This window comes from Lolium perenne, chromosome 1 (genome assembly GCF_019359855.2).
Source record: "Lolium perenne isolate Kyuss_39 chromosome 1, Kyuss_2.0, whole genome shotgun sequence".
Lineage (NCBI taxonomy): Eukaryota > Viridiplantae > Streptophyta > Magnoliopsida > Poales > Poaceae > Lolium > Lolium perenne.
In genome coordinates, this window is record NC_067244.2 from 107,431,638 (window position 1) to 107,452,188 (window position 20,551).

At 47.2% G+C, this 20,551-nt stretch overlaps 2 long non-coding RNA genes across 2 annotated transcripts; both read left to right on the forward strand.

The window, feature by feature from the left end:
- Positions 1-9,885: 9,885 nt before the first annotated feature.
- Positions 9,886-12,237, forward strand: LOC127298661 (uncharacterized). Its single transcript, XR_007850033.2, has 2 exons — positions 9,886-11,691; positions 11,835-12,237. It is a non-coding gene; the product is annotated as an uncharacterized lncRNA (long non-coding RNA).
- A 2,128-nt stretch (positions 12,238-14,365) lies between these two features.
- LOC139830741 (uncharacterized) lies at positions 14,366-14,767 on the forward strand. Its single transcript, XR_011744145.1, has 2 exons — positions 14,366-14,470; positions 14,585-14,767. It is a non-coding gene; the product is annotated as an uncharacterized lncRNA (long non-coding RNA).
- The last annotated feature ends 5,784 nt before the right edge of the window (positions 14,768-20,551 follow it).

Sequence of the window (20,551 nt, forward strand, 5' to 3'; positions counted from 1 at the left end):
ACGGCGGCGATAGGCTTCGTTGGACAACACAAGGCCATAGAGTCCGTCGACCGGCAGCGGCGCTGTGGGGAAACGGGAATTACAGGCGTCTTGAATAAGGTTCACGTTTGCGATGGGGCTGAACACTTCGGACAGCTTGCCTTGGAGCTCGTCTGTCAAGTGCTCAATCTGGTCGCAGGGACTGTCGATCAGGCCGTGGTGGAGCTCTGTTCGATCGCGGGGCGCTGATGTGGCGGCGAAGGAACTCGTTCTGGTCGTTGGGACTCTCAATCTTGCGGTACTTCAACCAACATTCTGAGATGCAGTTTACGGATATTCATATGCATGTGTTCTTGCTTGCACAAAGTTGATCGAAAAGGGAGAATATGGGCAGGCCTTAGATTTGTGTTACCACATGTCAATGATTGAAGCAGTCTCTAACTTGATAGGCAAAAAGATCCCGAGGGAGGCAAACACCTTCTTAAAGTGTGATGAGGTGGCAATGAAGACACATGGTGCCGCACACGATGTATTATATGGCCAAGTAGATTTTTTCCCCGATGCAACGCACGGACATGTTTACTAGTCTATATCTATACCTAGTAGTAATAAAGAAAATAAGGTTTCTTGTTGGTCCGTTTTTTATTGCCCCTGAAGTTAGCCGAAATTACGAGAATTGCCACCGGTAAGTCAAAAGAAAAACGTTTCGTTCCCGTCTAACTAATCCACCCGAGCGCCCTGTCTCTAGCTCTCTTTTCCCCTCCGTTTCTCTCCCTTCCGTGGCCCAAGACCAGCCTCCGTCTATACCCAAATCTTCCAAGACGAGAGCCCCGCCGCAGAGAACCTAGCGCCGCCCAACGTCGCTCCTGACCCGACGCTCCCTTTCTCCTTCAATGTGACCGAACAAGGCAAACAACAACCGACGGGTACGTTTTGAACTCCGCAAGTACACGGACTCTGCCCCCAGAGCACGCGCCCGTGGGCAAAGGCAACCCGGCATGGACTCAGTTCGGCAAACTGAAGGCAATAAAGACGACTCGATACCCTCGACAGATCAGATCCACTGCAAGTTCCGCTGCTCGATCTGTGTCGCCTGTACTCGACCTTTACGTCGTCTCGACGTTCTTAAGTCATCGCCGGAAATCGTCTTGGGCAAGTCTCGAACAGTCTCGCCGTCTCGTCACGTACGAAGGTCGTGGATGCCTCGAAGACAAGCAGACAAGGAGATTCGATTCCCTTCATGCGAAGCTCCTCTTAGCCGTCCACGAATAGTCTCGCCCTCTCTTCAGATAGCAGGGGCAGAGGCGTGTTGAGACGAAGTGCGCAGCCCGGTCACTCCGCATCAGGTGTGATTAATGACCACAACCAAAGCAAAGCCTAACAGGGAATGAAACCGTGGAGCTCTGCTCAGATTTTCTTGCGTGGTCGGCACTGCCATCAGAGACGAGAATCCATGGTCTATTTGAAGGAGTTCAGATTCGGAGCTAAAGCTTCTGCAAAATTGGACGTATCCAATGTTCAAGGTCATGAGGCTTCGGCAGATTCCTGACATGCTTCACGTTTTGCTAGCTGAGAAGTCTGTCCTTTGCACTTCTGGTAAAACGGCATGTGTTGTACAGCTGCAGAATGTCTTCAGATATCACTTGCCCAATAATGATGGCTCTGAAGCACGGTTTCTTTTCTACAACTGGGATGGATTAAATGTATCTAAACTTGGTTCTGGAGTATATTTCTGAAACTGTCCATCGTGGTGTCAAGCATTACAACAAAATGAATCAGAGCATTTCATTTATCTATGTGAAGTTGTATACATACTAGGTAATATTTTAGGATATTTTTCTGATAATACAATATACTTAAGTGCCTGGTACTTCAGTAGCATGTTCAGTTGCACACCGAAGCAGATCCCTTCAAACAGCCTTAGCTAGCTTCAAATCGATTTAGTTTGATCTTTAATGAATTAATGTGATATTTTTTTTGGCAGATATGCACGGCGCTGGCTTACATTCATGGCAGCTTTTAAGTATTTCTGGGAGCATGCCCTCCGAGATACATGAGCAATCTGCTAATTGTTGCCATATTAATATTTTCTTAGCCTCTTTTGCACTTGCATAATCGTGATGTTTGATGGGGTAATTTTTAGTGAGATGACCGTACATCATGTACCAATGTTTTAGTCGTTCCACCCGTAGCGAAGCACGGGCATATTTACTAGTCTATACCTAATAATAAATGAGCTAAGGTTTCTGCCAAAATTTTCGTCCAACTTTTTATTTTCCGGTTTTACCCTCCCACCAAGTTACATAGTTCCGCCGATTGCCATTGAACCGGTATGTTTTCTGTTTCCGTACCAACCGCACCCACGACCTCCACCATCCACACCGCACCCCATATCCGCACCGTCGCCATCGGGGTTGCTTGTGGTGAGTATTTTTCCATTCGTCCGTCCAGCAGCTTCGCGGTGAAGGGAATTCGAGGTCGGGGTGCGCTTGTGCGGTTGGGGCTGCTGGTGCCTAGTGAGTCTTTTCCCTTCGTCCGTCCGACAGCTTCGCGTTGGAGCGAATTCGAGATGGGGAGCTTCGTGCGGCGGCCATGGCTGTGAGGCGGATCATGGCGCGGTTAGAGCTCGTGCAGGGAGGCAGGGCCACGCAGGAGGGCGGCGTGCGTCTGCCGAGCGACGCGCCCCACGAGGGGGAGTGAGACGCCACGCGAAGGCCAAATCGGGGAAGGAGCCTTATGCAGGTGGGAAAAATGCCAGGCAGATAGAGGAATCGACGGGATGCCGGCGGCAATGGGAGAAGAAGGAGTAGCGTTCCGATCTGTTGTGGTCTTAGCTCACATTGCTATGGGCCGGTTTGGTTCTACACTGGGTCGGGCCAGCAGCAAAAAGTACGATTCGGCATTTCGGCCATCTCACACAAGGAAAACATGCCAGGAAACCGTATGCACATCGTTGATTAGTCCCACCTCGCTGGGTTATACGGTGTCTTGCTGGTTTATATACCTAAATTCCGTGTTTTTGAACAAGTCGTCCAAGAATGAACAAGTAGCACCAGAATCGGGAAAGTGACGGCCGTTCGGATCATGCAAGCGCTACCTAAAAGAAAAACTCAATCCTTCTGGCATGGAAGGAAACAACAAGAAAGGACATGCCATGGGAAGGAAACGAACAAGAAAGGATTTAGAATTCGTCGAGTTGCCTGCGGGCCGACGGAGGAGATGTGGCTCCCGTGTCCGTGATCACGCATATTCTGTCGACAGTCTGGGGGGCGCAAAGGCATGATCACCGGTGCTAAGTCAACGATGCCGTGCAGTGCCAGGTATATCAACGTGATATCTTTTTGAAACATGGGATGTTTTTTTAAAATGATGATGCTAATTTCTTTAGAGCTCTCTAAATGAATGTATTATTTTTAAAAAAGTAGCCTGGTTTTTTATCTAAAGGTTTATTTTTATCCCCGATCCAATGCATGGAAATTTTCACTATACTTCTATACGTAATAATTAAAAAAATATTGCGTTTCGACATTTTTTTGGACGAATTTACTCTCTCACCAAATCACATATTATCACAAACTTACCTTGTACCAATTCAGTTCTTTTCTTCCCCACCACCAACCTGGTATTTCTCTCTTGAACAGAAAAAATATCGGAGTTCGACTGGTCTTCCTTTCAATCCACATCCCCATCCTCTTGCCACCCATTGATCTTTGCTGAGCAGCGCCGACTCACTCATCGGCGGGAGGAACGGAACCGCCCACCTCTGATATCCCGCCCTAAAGTATGGCCCGTCCCATCGCCTTCCGATTTGCCCTTTTTATAGATTTTTTTAATTAGTGTGTCGTGAATCGAAGATTTAATTTTGGTATTTCTTTTTCGAGAAATCAAAGTAAACTAACATGACTGCAAACAAATGAAATAATATATTTGAAATGAAAATTTGAGTTGTTGTCTAAAAATATGCAGTTCAATATTTTTTATTTATTTAATGTGATTTGGATCGGTGATTTTTTTTTATGGCTTTGGATCAAGGATTCAATTTTGGTATTCAATCCCGCGTTATTGTCCTGCATAGCATGCCCAAAATCCTAATTTTTTTAACTGCTAATTGACCTTTTTAATCAATGGCCTTTGTTCCACACACATGGGGTGTTGCCCGCAGTCACTAAAAACCACTAGATTAAAATGTGCGGATGAAGCATGAACTGAGTTTAAATTACAAAGGGGACACCTCGTTACGAGTTTGAAGTATTACAAGTAGGTGATGCTATTAATAATGTTCACCATGAATAGGAAAAATACAGGTGGAAAAGATGGGAAGTGTAATTACAAATGATTTATTAGGTTGTTTAAGTTTTTTTCCCGGTGCAACGCACGAGCATTTTTACTAGTCTATCAAAAAGGATCAAATCAAGTGGTGGCCGCTGCTGTCCAAATTCCAAGAAGAAGCGGCCATTCTTTATTACTGACCAAACTCCTTTTGACTCTCTTAACTAATATTCGATCTGCATAATTAACTTTGTCCATGCGTGCAGCGATCTGATACATCACTTCACGTATTTCCTTTGAAGCATGACACGCATCATTCAATCGCGAGCAGCCCTCGTGGATTCTGAGACTCGTATGTCGCGGACACGTCAAGCGCGAACTCGCTGCCGCACATTCACCGCGTGTGGGACTTTCTGGTCTGACAGTCTCCACGGAATCGCCATCACCAACTCTCCACGCTCGGTGCTCGCCCGTTGCGGATCTGCCACATCAACTACGTCTTCTTCATCGACTACTTCCGGTCAGGCGCCAAGTCAATTGTGTACGCCGCTCGACCTGCACGATCTATTTTCACGTCTGCTCCGCCATAGACAACAAATAAGCTAAGTGGTCTTCTTTCAAGAGTCAATTATTATTTAATTTCGCTACACCGGAATACTCGGGAGCTGCGCCATTACAACATTACAGCAAATACACTTGATTACTTGGTGAATTTATTTTCTTCGGCTTAGTGGGTTTATCTTCTTCGGCTTACTGGATTTGACTTCTTCGGGTCATTATTTTCTTCGGCTTAGTGGATTTATATCTCCGGTTCCGTGGGTTCATGTATATGGGTATCATTGATGTCTTCTTATATAATACTACCCGGTGCACTTCTGGATGAGTGGATATGTCTTCTTCGGGTTACCATTGGTTTCTTCTAAATACAATACTACCCGATGCATTTCCGGGTCAGTGGATTTATAATCTATGATTATTACTGGATTTATTTTCTTCGGGTCAGTAAATTTATTTTTTCCGGATTCATCTATATGGATATTACTAAGTTTATCCTCCCGACGAGCTTCCGGGTCAATGGATTCATCTTCTATGGTTATTACTGGATTTATTTTCTTCGGGTCAAAGGTTCATCCTCTATGATATTAGAGGATTCATCTTCAATATATGCTTCATATTTAATGGAGTAATCTTCAATGTGGATTCATCTCAAATACTTCATCTTGGATTCATCTTCAATGCTTTATCTCTCATGGCGTAATCTTCAATGGCTTGATATTCAAATGGATTCAGCTTCAATGGGGTCAACAATTTTATTGGATTCTCTAGCGGAAGTAAAAAATGAGTAGAAGATGTCGCAAGTTTCGTTGTGATCCAAGCGTATGTGTTCATGATTCTCTAGGCGAAACAAAAAAACAGGTCACATATCCATGTAGCAAACACTTGGGGGCTCGACAACAACTTCGCCCCCGGGCATAGCTACAAAATAATATTCCAGGCGACTACTACTTCGACACAACGTTTTCAGTAATGCTCGGGGGCTCAACAACAACTTCGTACCGAGTAACAACTGTGACACAACGTCTAAGCAACAATAATGACGTCACCACAGCAGCGCTAGGGGGCTCGGCTATTTCTTCATCAACAATTTCGCGGCATCCACTTTTGCTATTTGGTGGTTTCTACTTTGGCAAGATTTCTTATCTACACTCGAAGACTTCATCATGCATCGACTTCGTCGTGTCCAAAAAGCTAAGTGTTCTTTTATTATCGTTTACTTTCGCCGCACCCGACACTTGGGGGCTGCGCGGCATATATTCACTTTACATATCATCGAATCTGAGCATCTGACACCGCATGCGAAAAAGAGAGTCAAGGAAAAGATAGATAAACTTTGTTTATTTGTGCAGGAGAAAGCAAATTATACAAGTTCTTGAGCCTATGTCCGGATGCGCGCACCCGACCATAGCCTCGGGGGCTACTTCCATCGGGAGCGCTGACCGCGCACCCGACGAAATCTTCTTCAGGGAGGAACCCGACGAAATCAAAAGAGCACCCGACGAAATCTTCTTCAGGGAGGAACCCGACGAAATCAAAAGAGCACCCGACGAAATCTTCTTCAAGGAGGAACCCGATGAAATCAAAATAGCACCCGACGAAATCTTCTTCAGGGAGGAACCCGATAAAATCGTGAGAGAACCCGACGAAATTTTCTTCAAAAGAGAACCCGACGAAATTTTATTCAAGGAGGTCCCAAAGAATTATCTTCAAGGAGGTCCCGAAGAATTATCTTCAAGGAGGTCCCGAAGAATTATCTTCAAGGATGACCCAAAGAATTATCTTCAAGGAGGACCCGAAGAATTGTCCTCAAGGAGGACCCGAAGAAATTTTCCTGAATGTGGAACTCGACGAAATTTACATCAAGGAGGAACCCCAAAAAAAAAAGTGGACAAATCTTCGTGTCCATTGACTCGTCATATTGTTCGGAGCAAGAGCATCGATGATGTACCCGATAATATAGAAGAACCCAATATATTCGGTTGTCTCATTCATGCCTGAGAAAAATATAGAAGAACCTGCAAAATGGGTCATTGCATCAGCCGAACAAGACACTTGACAAAATATTCTCAGAGCGCCAAAGTCGCGAATAATCTCTGAATGCCGCAAAACTCTGCGAAGGTAAGACCCCGGGATCCGTCCTGTGTGGCGTGGCATCGCCAAAGACTGCGCTCTGCTACTTTTTTCCACATCAACAGATGTGAAGAAATATCCCGGCGGACGCGCTGTGGACCCGATAACATTACTGGAATTCGGATCATGGTAAGTCCTTAAGTGGCACGTGACGAATTACGCCAGGTCCCGAGATCATGTCTAGGGACGTGATCTTGAAGTAGGTTCTTGCCGGATTGCCACAAGAGCAGTTAACTGGTACCTGATCCGTCAGATGAACCAGCCCCATTTACCGTTATCCCTGAACAACATAGATAGCAACGGCCTGGAGTCAATAAAACGAGGGGCTGCGCCCTGAAATATAGTCAAGTTCTTTATCAAGTAGTACAACTCGAGCCTATGCCTAGGTGCAAGCACCTGTCCATAGGCTCGGGGGCTACTCTTATCGAGAGTATTGTTCACCCTCCTGATAAGATAAAAGAAAGAGGAAAATTTGTGGAGTCGATTAAAAGCAAGTTGAGCCTACACCCAAGTGCAAACACTTGGCTGTAGCCTCGGGGCTACTCCCATCGGGAGCGCTGGTCGCGCCCGATAGAAATATAACTTCGACAGCATCTACGACAATCAAGGTTTGAAGACTCAACTCGATTCTACGACTCGAGTGGAGCCTACTCCCATCGGGAGCACATGGATTTCATCAAGTCCTCCAGAAATATAGTTAAGTTTTTCATCGAGTAGTACAACTTAAGTCTATGCCCAAGTGAAAGCACTTGCCCATAGACTCGGGGGCTACTCCCATCGGGAGCGCTACCGCGCACCCGATAGAAAAACAGTTTTGAGAATCATCGCCATCATCTACGCTACACATGATCTACGACATGGACCTCGCCTTATATTTTCTTCGACTTCGGAGATGGTTATGCTTGGAGTCTCTACGCAATTCTTCGACTTCCCTAGACACTCGGGGGCTACTGACATGGGTATACCCTTCGGGTACCCATTATTAGTATACCTGGCTCGGCCCAATATGGAGAAGACCCAATATGGAGAAGGCCCAACAAGGCAACCCGAAGAAGTAGTCGACTAGGACTCTTGTAAAACCCTAAGCTGGTTGCATATATAAAGCTAGCCAGGGCACCCGAAATAGGGGGGACAACAGATAGACAGCATAGCTCCGCTTACGGCGGCACCCTGTAAACACATCTATGATCATATACTGGATTGCTAGCAGCACGTAGGGATCCTCCACCGAGGGGACCCGAAGCTAGGTACGTCATGTGCCTAATCTCGCTCCCGGAATCTCCATCGTCGCTCTCTCCCGAAACCCTAGTCTACAATACGTAGGCATTGCCGAGGTATTCCCCCATCAGTGGGTACAATAGTGACTTTGACTATGGATTTTACTAAGTTCGGTACATAAGTTTCCTCTCTTCTACTTCTTCCTATCTATTGGTGTCTTGTAAAGTAATATTTATAAGAAAAATTCCAACAACAACTAAATCCAAGAACTGACCTGTGGCTTTTACGTAAAGAATATTCACTCATTTTATCAATGACCGCACTGCAGCAGCATTGCTATTATTATTGTTTTGACATGGCCGTGTCATTGTTTACTATATGGCAGCTAGTATTGATCACTTGGACGCTAAGGCAGTAAAGTTATCCTGATATATTCATTCAAATTGCTATAACTTTGTCTTTGGCTCACTTTTCACATAGCTTGTTAATCCGTTGTTAGCATGTATATTTTTTAGTTAAACAAATTATTATTGGTGATTATATTTTTTTCAAACACTTAATGTTGCATATGAAACATTGATTTTCCTCACTTTTGTTTATATGCTTGCTGCACATATTGCACACTGGCGTCAAGTTGCTGATTTATTACGCCCATCGTGATGCATGCCACACGTACCTTATATGTTTTGATTCATCCAAATTAATCACTAATCTCAGCTACCGCTTATTGCCATCATGACGTTGTATGTGAGCAATGACTCATGTATAGATGCCTCAAACCATGTACCTGTCTTTGTTCTTCTCCTGTCAGCCCTTTTTTTCCTCTCAAGCAATAGGCCTATGCATGTTTAGACATCTACGAAAGAAATGCATGTTGAGAAACCATGTTACACAAACACTGGTAATCTTTTACTACGTACAATTCATATGGAAATCAATTTTCTATTTTCAAAATATATTTTATTTAACGTATGAGTTTTAGGTATATAAATTCAAATATTATTTTTCATATTAAATGTATTGCAAACAAATTGCTTCTTTTGTTAGCTATATCAGACCTAATCCTTTGAGCCGTATGTTCAATAATATTTTAGTATAGAAAGACATTGGTTTAGACCGCCTTCTTTGTCCATGAGTTATCTGTAATGCAAAGCCTCCATGAGAAGTGATTTTCAGTGTCTCTTAGGCAACCCTGTCACCAAACTTAAATGTTGTCCAATTCAAAAGTAAATTCATAGTTGGGGTGACTAAAAATTACAACGGAAGTCTTATAGACCTGGCTGTCTTTCGATGTTTATATAGGCAAATAATATTTGGTTAAAGGTCTCTCCAAGCTCGGTCAGTGGTGGATACTTACAGGCAGAGAAAGTTGATATTTTTCATGTGCAGCCTTACTGGCCCATACAACAGAGAAGCAATGAACTGAAGGGTTATTTTGCAAGGATCATGTATCAAGAGAGAGAAAGTACCTGGATGGATCGAGGAGTATATGGGCCACTGCCCACCTGGTGTCAAGGGGCAGCTTCTTTACCTCACCGTACTCCTCCTTGGCATGCTCCTCCAGCGAATTGTCGTAGATCATGGCCTCCGGGGACTGGTTCCACGTTCCAGGTGCAGGTGCTGCTCCGTCAGGCCTCGTTCGGTTAGCCCCAACCCGCCCGGTATTGGGCCGGAATCTGTGTGGATACAACGGTGTTGGGCCCCCGGGGGTTAAATACCGGTCTGCGTCGAAAATGCGTTCGGTTAAACCACGCTGGTTTCTAACCCGCCCGGTTTTGCCAGAAACCCCTCGGTTCGACCGGTTTTGAGAAACACTGCTCAGGACCCGTGGATTGCATCCCGAGCGAGGTGAACGACCGCGACCGAACCCATCTTTCTCCTCTCGCGACAGCGGCGGCGCCGGCGGCGATTCGAACGGAGGGGACGGCGGCGGAGACTCGGCGGTGGCCGGCTGGAGGAGAGGAGCGCCTCGAAGCTGATGCCGCCCTTCCTCGACGCTGAAGCCGACGGTGGCCGGCTGGAGGAGAGGAGCCCGGCCGAAGACCTCTCCGAGGAAGGTCCAGATCTCCTGCATCTCCGCCTTCCCCGCCTCCGACTCCGGCTGTTAGTTGGTACAATCCTCTCGTCCTTGTCCTCCCTTTCGCCTATGTGACCTGATCGGCATGGATCGGTCAGGCACCGTGCTTCCTCCCTCTTCTTGTTCGTGCGTTGCTGCAAGATTTATACACCGTTCACTAGCCAGCTCTTCGATCGTGCAAAAAAAAATTATGTTTTCTTTTTGTCTTTTTTTTTTTTTTGAAGTGTTGAGCAGTGGTTGTTAGATTACCAGGGCTGCAACGACATCTATGGCAACCTGCAACCTGGTCCTCCAGTTGAGTGGCGTTCTGAGAGGGTCTGTGTGGCAGTTTAGCTGAAGAAGAAGAAGAGAATAGATATCTCTGAATGATATATTTCTAGATAATTGGAGCATTACCATGTAGGCATTCCTTGAGGCTTATGTTCTCCATATGATCAAGCACCAGAAACCTGAAACAACAAAGATAACAATATCACAAACACTGAAGGTTAGAAAATTAGGATAAAGAAAAGCATGAAGAATTGGCACGGAGACAAGGAGCAACCTGTTGATCTGGTTGCTGTGACCACAGCGAAATGAAGAAGATATGTGTTTAACCACAATCTTGTGAATAAAAGATGTCCATCTTGCTATCATTGATGCATAATTCACTGCAATTTCACCTGTATGTCCATTTTCGTGTAAATAAAAGTTGTTGTTGAGTATCCTTTAACATGACTCCATGAATTAAGTTGAGTATCATTTAATATTGCTTTCTATTGACTGCTTATCTTTACCACAGAAAATATCTTGATATGCTTTGCTTTTTTTTTTCTAACGAATTGTATCTTTGTTACTGTCTGTGATATTTGTGTCTAGCTAGGTGTATGTCCAATGTGTCTGTGTTCAGTAAGATGTCTCTTGAATAGCATTAGTAAGATGTCTCTTGAATAGCATTACTAGTATGAAGTTCTCTCCATGTTTCTTCAATCGACAACTACCTATGAGGCTATCAACATGTGATACTCACAACATAAACCATGGACTGAAGAGCAATTCAGTCATTTGAGACTTTGTTATTATAGTAGTATTCACACTGAATTCTTTTAATAGAAATTGAATCTTTCGTACTCCCTCCGATCCGAAAAAAGAGTCGGACGAGCCATTTTACACAAACAGCCTCACGTTTCTTTTCTTCTATACCCGCAGTCCACTTATCCTCTTCCTTCCAACGCCACCCACCCGTCTTCCTCACAGTTCCCCATTCTCACTTCTCCCTCTTGTAGATCCAATCCTGCACTTGCTCGCCGGCCGCCCCTGCACTTCCTCGCCGGCCGCCCCCCCCAGTTGTCCCCATCGATGAATTAATCTCTGGCTCTATCTTCCTGCAACGCGTCAAGGGCGACCAGGCGGGAGGCTGGACGGCTCCGGCTGGGCCTCGCCGGCGCAACGTGTTTTTGGTTTGCAATTGATAGCTGATGGTCAGGCTGCACTTGATTGTTGTGGTTTTGGTTTACAAAATTTTATGCAACGTGTTGTTGTGGTCAAGTCCGGTTCAGGTTTAGGTTCGGTTGCGACCAAATGAAATCTTTAAATCGTCCCAGCTAGTTTTGTGTTTGTTCAGGTTGCGGAGCAGAGGAGGACCAGCTGCGCACCGCCGCAGGGAGGAGGTCGAGGGCGACAGTGAGCTCAGGCGAGCGTGGTGCCACGAGCAGGCCAGCGGCGGGCGCCGCGGGCTCTGATAGGGATCGATTGCGGGGGCGAATCGATCGATCTATGTTTGCTGACCGTCTTGTTTGCCGATTCCTCGATCGACGGCGAGCTGATTCAGTGATTCATTGACAGCGAAAGTTGAGGATGATGGAGATGAAGACAAGATTGTTGTTTGAAATTCAAATTTGAAGGCCTAATTTGAGGCGTTTTCAATGGTTTTTTTTTTTTTTTTTTTTTTTTTTTTTTTTTTTTGCAAACACAGATTTGTAGGCTACAACTTCGTTTCCAGGACCAATGGAGTATATAAAAGTGATAGTCTTTGCAGTGTTGTGATAAAAGAATGCGTTGTTTTTCCCTCAGAACAAATGCGTTGGGGTTTAACCGAACGGCACGTAATGTCACGGATTGTAGAGCAAGGGAATAGTGGGAATTGGGGTGAGCGACGGGGTTCATCCAAACCCCCGGGTGGTTACTTCCCTGCGCGGATTGATCCCGCAGGAACCGAACGAGGCCTAAGGGGAATGTAGGAGTTGTGCAGATATAACTCATTCGGAAATATGGAGGGAGTTTCCTTGTGGGCATCAGTTATAGTAGTGCAGGAGGGTATTACTGACCAACATGAGGTATTCGCCTCCCGTGAAGCTCTCAACCTTGCACTTAATTTTCAGGTAACTGATATGGTGATTGCCTAAAGATTGTCCGGCTGTGTCAAATATAGATGCACATAATATTGCAAGGAGTTGTTTAATTTAAATTCTGAAATATATGTGTGTGGTTCCAGAAAAAACTACGTAAGAGAGAGATGAAATAGGCTTTTGTTTCCAAAATAGGTTTGCTGAATCTGAAGATTCAAAATAGTAGCATGGCATTCTAAACATTCTAAATTAACCCGTAGCAATGGAGTAACATTGTTAAAATCGAGATGCACAATAAACAAAGAACGAAAAATAAAATACTGCAGGGGACACGAGATTTTAACGTGGAAAACCCTTGCAACACACAAGGGAAAAACCACGGGCGCCAGCCAGCAAAATTTTACTATTTCGGTGGTGTTTACAAACGCCATGGGTGTAAAATGATGCGACAAAACCCTAGCGGCGGCTTATAGGGAAAATATATAGAAGAGGCTAACTTCTGACTTGCTTCGCTCGGCCCAAGCCTACCGGCGACGGGCCTCGCTCCGCTCGTCAGAAGTTAGCCTCTTCTTGAAATTTGGATCACAATATAACAAACATATCTACCGAAAAAATCATACAATGTCGCACCTTCTCCCATAGGAACCGGCACCAACTGTGGTTGGAAATTCAGATAGTCTCACCATGTTCACTAAAATAACTATAACTACTATACTAAACCTGTACGATTTCGATTTTTCTCAGATTTTTGGATTATTTTATTGCCTATTTGCCGTGCTGACACGTATCTAACTGTGCTCAATTGCTGTTTCGTGTGTACTTCCGGGGATGCCTTGCAGTTTGTGGCTATTTTAACTAGACATGGTTTTTCCTGTGGTGTTTACTTATGGATGGACATCCTCATTTCTTGTACTATTGCTTGGTGGGATCTGGATGTGTGCAAAAGCGGTGCCTTCGTCAAAGCAGTCCCTCGATTTCTTCCCACGCTCTCTCTTTCTTCTTTTTCTCCTCCACCGCCCCATCGTCTCCAGCCCAGACCTGCTGCCTCCGCCCTGTCCTATCCTTCCTCCTCCGCGTTCTACACGACGGCCCTCCAGTGAGGCACGTCCCTGTCTGCTTCTTCCCTGGTGGGCTGCCTCCCGGCTTGCTATTCTTGGTGGGGAGGATGCGGACGAGGTGGCCGTGCTTCCGAGCGGCTCAGCGGAGCTCGGGGAGGCCGGCAGCCACGGCGATTTGCAGACGGAGGAGGCCAGCAGTTGGTCGAGGGTTCGATGTGCCGCCGCCTCCTCGGCTCTGCTCCGTCCGCCGCGTCGTCGGCTCTGCGGCTGCCTGCTCGGCTACGCGATAGCCGGCACGTCCTCGGCTCCGCGGCCGCCATCGCCTCCTCGGCTCCGCGGTGGCTGGCGCGGTTACTTCGTCACGGCGTGCGGGAGCTGCAGTGGCTGCCGGCGTGTCCGGACCCCACGGCAAGCGGACGCGGAGGATGGCGCTAGGTCACGTCCTGCTCCGCGCCTCCTCCTCTTTCGTTTCCATGCCATCTCGGTGCTCGGCCGCGCCCCTACACGCGCGCCCGGGAAACCTAGCCCCGCCCTGGGCTAGCCGTGGTCTGCTCTCTCACTCTCGCGCCCGCGCGAGGCTGACTTAGCTGCTGCTACTCCAATTCCTTGCTGTAAGCCTTGGTTCGGTGTTTCCTTATTGTGGACTGTTATTTTGGATGTAGGCAATCCCACGCGCGTGCATTGTGGTGGTGGTCGCCGGTGGGGCCACCCTCCTTTCGCCGGCATTGCGATTTTCAAGACACTGATGCCGTCATCGCCGGGGCCAGGGAGTGGGAGGGGATGTCAAGCAGGCGGTGCAGAAGAGTGGTGGGTGGCTGGGGTTCATCTCCGACGCCGTGGAAGTCGTACTCAAGGTATACCGTAAACAAAACAGCAGGCGAACGTTCTAGGCTGATTTGCATCAACCCGATGCACATTCTCTAACACATGTCTGTGAACTGACAAATGTGCTTCTTATCTGTTGTAAGGTCGAATCGACCCTAGCCATGCAGAATTTGCAGCCACGGTTCCAGGAGATTCAGATGAGATATTAAGGCAAACAGGTTTACCTCCGGAAACTTTTGCCATGGATATATAAGGGGCTGGAAGCTTATGCTTTGTTTTTAGACATGGATGCATATTGCCAAGAAAAAAAGATTATGGTTCCTTCATTAGTTTGTTCTGGTTTGATCTTTTCAAGCAAGTTTCGTTTGTCAATATCTGATCTTTTGTCTCTACCTTACTTTTCTTTGGAAAGAATACTGCTGTAGACTGCTCGGTTATACAAGGCAGCTGGAGTCAATCCTCTAGCGGTTTCTTGATTTTCTCATCCTAAGCCAACTTAGTTCTATAGTGAAATGACTTCTCTGGTCCATTGTGTGCATTAGCCTTATTTTCCCCCTTTTAATAAGTTTCTGCCATTTGCTTTGTTACTGAAGTTGTAAAAACTGAAACTGAAGTTTTATTTGTGCATGTTTATGCTACTGCTCACATTTTTTTCCAACGCCCATACATTGTTGTCGCATGATCGTTTGTGCTCAACTCAAGTTAGTTCGGAACTTTATTATACTCCAAACTAACTGAAGACCATTCTACAGCGCTGGTGCTATTACCTACTACAGTGGCATTCTTCCGATTTTAGTTTCCTTCATGGTTTGATGTTCCTTCTTAGTGTGCAATAGAGATTCAGCCAGAATAATATGTAGGCTGTGTGTGTACCTACCATCCAAACAAGTTGAAAATAATTTTTCAGGAACTAGATTGACAGGTTTCAACAACTATGGTACCTTAACACGAGAACAACAGTGGTTATAAATTTTAATTTTTGCAAGTACTGTGTTGTTGTAAATTTTTTGTTCAGAATGTTTCCCCTGTATTGCTTTTTCTTTTTTTGCTCATATGTAGCAGAGAGTCTTTTAAATTAGGAAATTGAACTCTTCATATATTTTCTTGATGTGTGATTAGTTTTCCGGTTGTTAATTTGTTGGGGGGATGACCCCCGGTATGCCAAAGGCATGCCAAACCGGATGGTTCGAGCCATTAAAGTACCGGTTTAAAGGTTGTTCCGGATAACGAAGGTTGATTCAGAGAATCATACCGGTATCCCAGGAGGGGGATACCGGAACTGGCTAAGAACGTACCGGACTACCGGAACAGGCTACACTGTAGAACGTCGGCAAGACTGGTCAAAGATGCTCTCCAGAGCTAGAAGACAAAGATGAGCGAAGCACTTCAGCTTTAATCGAAGCCATGACGCCAAAGGCGAAGGATGACGCAAAAGGTGCCCAAGTATGTCATAGCTCCTGATTAAAGGCATACCGGCATCACCGGTAGCTAAAGTAGCTTTGTAAAGTAGTTTGTCTAGTCAAAGATCCCATTAGGGTTTCTTAGGGTTTCTTACCCTGTAAGCCACCCTCTCCCCTATATAAGGAGAGGGGGCATAGCCCTTCGCGGGCACGTAACGAAAAATAGCTATCTTGTACACAGAAACCTGTGAGCACTTATGATCAAGAAATAGAGAGATCTAGAGGTGATATTGTGCTTGAGTTCATCTTCTTCAACCTCTGGCTAAAGCCAAGTTCTTGAGGAATCCATCCGGAAACCTCTCCATCTATACCAAAACCCTCCCCCGAATCCTCTAGCGCACATTCGGCCCCAAGATAAGCCATCCCATGGCATTTGTCTGTTCACCACGACGACAGTTGGCGCCCACCGTGGAGCCAGCAGCTGCGCTTGCTGGAGTTCATATTCGGGCGGGCCTCCTCACTGTCGGCGGCGAGCGTGTCGTCACCGCACTCGTCAACCGCATCCGCGACATGCGCTTCATCAACGACAACACGGGCTGCTTCTCCAACGGAGGTAAGTTCCCCAAGAACGGCCGCGTCATCGAGTTCGGGAGCATCCTCGTCTACTACGGCACCGTCCCCGAGCGCCAGTGCCTCTCGCCAGTGCTGGTGGCTCCGGATCCGCCAAGATTCGCGCTTCGCAGCGACCGCGCCGCCGGCAGCGTCGAGGTGCTGGTGGTTGGCGCGGGCGACGCCGGCAAGGGAGCTGCGGCGGAAGGCGCGGGGCAGACGAAGTCCACGCGCACGGCCAAGCCGCCAACCGAGCGCAACCAGGAAGCTGCAGGTGCATCCGCAGCGCCACCGGAGACTCCTATCCAAGCGGCCATGAGCGTGCTGGCCACACCCATCGCGCAGAACATCGACCCGGTAGCGGCTCAGGCGGAGCTGGAGGCACAATGGCAGAAGCTGCTCGCGAACGGCGCCGACATCGTCCGGGCGCAGCGCGAGCTGAACCTAACCCTACGTGAGTATAACGCTGCTCATGGCTTTGCTTCTGTTAGCGCTCAGGCTGCAAGGATACCCGAAAACCGGCTTAGAGCTCGCAACTTAGATCAGGATCTGCGTAAGGAGATTCTTGCCGGAAAAAGTACTTCTGCATCGTTGAGCATGGTAGAGAAACCTAAGTATACCAGTCCGGATAAAACCATAAAAGCTGCTAAGGCTACAGTAGAGCTGTGTGAATCGATTTCCGGAGATGCTTTAGCAAAACAGCAAGAGCGTGTCAGAGAGTTGCTTGATACGATCGAGCAGCAAAACGCTGAGCAGCTGGCTAAGTTAAACAAGGCTGCGGCTTCAAAATCTGTGCATTCAACAAAGAATGCCGGAAGCAAGTCCCATGGGCAGGCATCGTCCCCCCATCCGGACAAGAGAAAAGGAAAAGAGGTAAATGCACAACAGATGACTGTGTATGATCCGGTTCTTGCCGGAAAACATCAAGCCGGGCGACATGAGGCCGGTAGAAAGAGCCAAGGGGCATATCGTGGTTACGCCTGATATGGCTATGCTAGAGATGAGTATGCCGGTAGAGGAGAAACCGGGCAAAATTATCGTGCACCAAGAGCAGCTTATGCAGAGGAGGAAATGCCTCCGCCGAGGTACCGGCAGGCAAGGGCCACGGTACCGGAAAGATACGATGAAGCTGATTCAGGAACCGAAAGAATCGGAGCCTACCGGAACCCTTTGGGGGAAAAGTTAGGAGAAAGATGCCTACCAGACCGGGATGCGAGGCACAGGCTGGATATGATGTACTTGTCTGAAATGGTTGAGGCAGAAGGTCCACCGGGTCCCAAGTGTTTTGGCCCGCGGATCATGAAAGAGGAACCACCGGTTCGCAACTTCACGTTGCCCCGCGATAAAAAAATATACGATGGCACCACTAAGCCGGAAGACTGGCTCGCGGACTACGTGATGCAGCCCGACCTTCGGTCTTCACCGCATCATGTGCTTCATCGCCAAGACGGCACGCTAAGGTGAATCTTCTCCTTTACGCGTGCCTCGAATCGCCTACTTGGGACGATATACTACTTCATACTCCGTCATACCTTGATAATAGGAACTCGACGACAAGTACGGAGGGAAGAGAGGATGCCATGGAGACCCGAGGACGCAAGGCCGATGTCACGGAAACATGGAAGAGAAGGAGAAAGAGGAGCTGGACGCTCCAGGCCGGAACTTCCGCCCGACACAGCCGGAACTTCCGCCCAGATTCCATCCAAGACTGAAGATGCTCATGCTGAAGACCTGCGGCCGGAACTTCCGCCCCTGATGGTCGGAACTTCAGCCCAGGATGGCCGGAACTTCCGCCTTGGAGGACCGGAACTTCCGCCCGCCGGAACTTCCGCCCAAGTTCCGCCCAAGTTCCGAAAGTCCGTCAAAACCATACTGGATGTTACTGCGAGGAAATGGCCGAATTCCGGAACAATGCCGGAACTTGACCGAAACTTCCGGCGCGACCCGAACTTCCGGCCTCCAGGACCGGAACTTCCACCCAGATGCTTCGAAGATGCTGTCTAAAAGGAATCCAGCCGGAAATTCCACCCAGGACGACCGGAACTTCCGCCCGACCGGAACTTCCACCCATACGCGTTTCAGCACCAAAACTGGCAGATTCAGCTTGTAACTTATCCCTTCGCCCCACCTACTATAAATAACCTAGTTGGCTCAGATCTGAGATCAGACTTGATGTGAAATTAAACCTGAGCTTAGCTCACCCTTGTGGGAACCCTACCTAGATCTTTGATCTTGTACCCACCTGGGCTCCTTATCGACTCGTGAAGATCTCTTTGGTGACTTCTACCGTTTGTTTGATCTTTTACTTGCACTTCTACCTATTTGGTCTTTTGCTTGCACTTCTATCAACCTTCCGGTCCTTTCACCCTTCTAGATCTTGCGAGCTTCGATTTGTCGATCTCTTTGCGGGACTTCTACCGGAAGGTCTTTTCTCGCAACCTCTATCGAGTTGGTGGTTCAGGCCAACGAGGGAAAACCGATTTGTGTGCATGTGTGTGTTGTATCCCCACGATTCCCCTACGTGTTCTTCGTGTTCATCGCGTTCATCCACCTCCCCCACGAATTCCACCCAAATCCGTGAAGATCGGGCACATCCTTGGGCTTAGCCCTTATCATATGGTATCAGAAGGTCTCTGGTTGCCACGGATTTGACCCCCACATCACCCAATTCCACCAATTTCGCCCAAAAAAAATTCCAAAATTTTTTTCCCAAAAAATAGCCCCAAATTGGCCTTGGATCGATCTCTCGATTTGTTGAGTTATTTGTGGTTTTGCTCCAATAGAAACTTGTCTTTGGTGTTGATCTGCAATTCCCCCACCTTCCCACAGCTTTTAGTGCCAAATTTTCCTCGAATTCGAAGGATTTTGGCCCGGATTTCCGCCCAAATCGACGAACAGCCCGCAGATCTGATTGCGACCGGAAGTTCCGCCCGGCAGGACCGGAAGTTCCGCCCGGGGACCGGAAGTTCCGCCCCTCAGGACCGGAAGTTCCGCCTGGCCGAAATTTTGACAGCAACCTTCATATTTCGTTTTGGTACTAACCCCCTTGTGTTTGGACTTCGGTTTGAGTGCCATTTCAGCTACCACAAAGCTTCCGCAACATCAACAACGACGACGGCACCCCGAGGATCCAAGCGGTTCATTTGACACCTCCACCATAGCAAGTTCAAGATCGCCGGCCACAATCATCAAGTGGTATAACTTGCTCCTAACTTGCAACCCTAGCCTCTTTTGCGTACCTTTCCTATCGAGAGTGGCTTTCTAGTGTTGCGAAGCATTGCGCAAGCGTCCCGACCGTGAGGGTGTGCGTGTGTTGAGCAAAGCTTCGAAGCAAGCTCGTGTGAAAAGATAAGCAAAAGAAGTGTGACATACTTACATAGATAGTAGTATCCTTACATAGTGAGAAAAAGAAAGAAAAAAATACAAAAAGAAAAAGAAAAAGTGTGTGAGTCCAAAGCTTATAAGCAAAAGAGAGAAAAGAGAAGAGAGGCGTCTTGTGCAAATCTTGTTGCTTCTCAATTTTGCAACCAAGCCACGGTCTCTCTTGCGTTAGCGTGACACCGAGCTAGTAGTCTTCGTTAGGACCATTTTGTTCTTGCTCATTTTCCAAGTCGCGCTAACCCCATTTTGTCCCACGCGTGTGTTCCTCCTTGTGTATGCCTTTTTGTGATCACCGCCTTTTGACTTGTGACTTTTGGATCTTACCCACTTTTGACAATAGACTTTTCGTTTGGTTCTTCCATTTGGCTTTCCACATCCATACCTAACACCATATAGAGTTTTTGTTTTTGTGTGTGTGCATACATATCGGCTGCCCTCCGCCTTGAAACACCTTTTCGATTTTGGTTTGCAAGTTTTGACCCTTTTGGTAGTTTTCCTTCAACCATATATACACCAATCCTATAGACTAACATGGATAGTGAGGATGAACCTACGGAGGATGATATGGAGTCCGATGAGGGTGATAGCTCCGCAAGCACCGCGGATATGGAGGACCATGGGGAGCCCGACACCGACTATGGCTCCGCAAGCATTGGCGACGTCCACGACATCGAGCATCTCTACACCGACCATGACTCGCCAAGCATGGAAAACATGGTG